At 67.8% G+C, this 870-nt stretch overlaps 1 protein-coding gene across 2 annotated transcripts in view; it reads left to right on the top strand.

The window, feature by feature from the left end:
• The window catches only part of NEDD8 (neural precursor cell expressed, developmentally down-regulated 8), a 3,271-nt gene that overhangs the window by 260 nt on the left and 2,141 nt on the right, over positions 1-870 (top strand). The window lies entirely within an intron of this gene.

The raw sequence follows: 870 nt of genomic DNA, 5'->3' as shown, positions 1-870 counted from the left end.
GGGGTTCTCGGCTGCATGTTTTGGGAAGAGCCACCCTGCCTCAGGGTGCCTGAGCGCGGGGGTGGGAGTGCCACCCCGCTGCATTGTGGGATATGCGCGCCCCGGGGCGGGGGACAAGGGGGCAGGCCTCCCCGCCGCGGAGCATTGTGGGAGCCGGGCCGGGCCCGCCCCTTGGGGGTTTGGGGAACGTGGGGGGGCGGCCCTGGGCCATAATGGGAAGGTGGAGGTTGCACCAGGGGCAGGTGGCTTATGGCTGCCCCAGGGCATTGTGGGAAGCGGGGGTGCCTGGGGGGCACTTGGCTGGGTCTGATCTAGGAGCAGCTGCCTCAGGCCATTGTGGGAAATGGGGTGGGGCTTGTGGCAAGGGTGGGCTGGCCCTGAGGCATGCTGGGAAGGTACCAGGCCAGCCTCAGAGGTGTTCAGCTGTGTGAGGCCAGGCAGTGGGTGCCCCTGTGCACTGTGGGAAACAGGGCTACCTGAGGCATGATGGGAGAGCAGCGCGCTGGAGGGCCTGCTGTGGTTGCCCTGGTGTATTGTGGGAGGGGTCCCCGGGGGTGGGGTGGGCCCTGCCCTCCAATCGTAGGGCAGGGCAGGGGGTGTGAAATGGGCACGGCCCACCCCAGGGGACCAGGTGATGCCCAGGGAGGCTCCCCTGCCTCCGTACTACAGCGCCAGGCCTCTCCTTCCCAGTGTGGCCTAGTCTGACCAGTTCTGGGGACAAGGGGAAGCTGGACTCTCCAGCCAGGACTGTGCAGCCCCCAGCAGTAGCAGTGGCCGAGCCCTGGGGTCCAGCTGGGAGCTCAGACTGGTGACCAGTAAAAGCCCCAAAGCCTGGCACTTCCTGGGGCCTCCTGTACCCCAGTGGGGGGG

The sequence above is a fragment of the Alligator sinensis genome, unplaced genomic scaffold (genome assembly GCF_000455745.1).
Source record: "Alligator sinensis unplaced genomic scaffold, ASM45574v1 scaffold128_1, whole genome shotgun sequence".
Lineage (NCBI taxonomy): Eukaryota > Metazoa > Chordata > Crocodylia > Alligatoridae > Alligator > Alligator sinensis.
The sequence above is the reverse complement of the archived record's forward strand: the minus strand, read 5'-3'. Positions and strand labels throughout refer to the sequence as shown.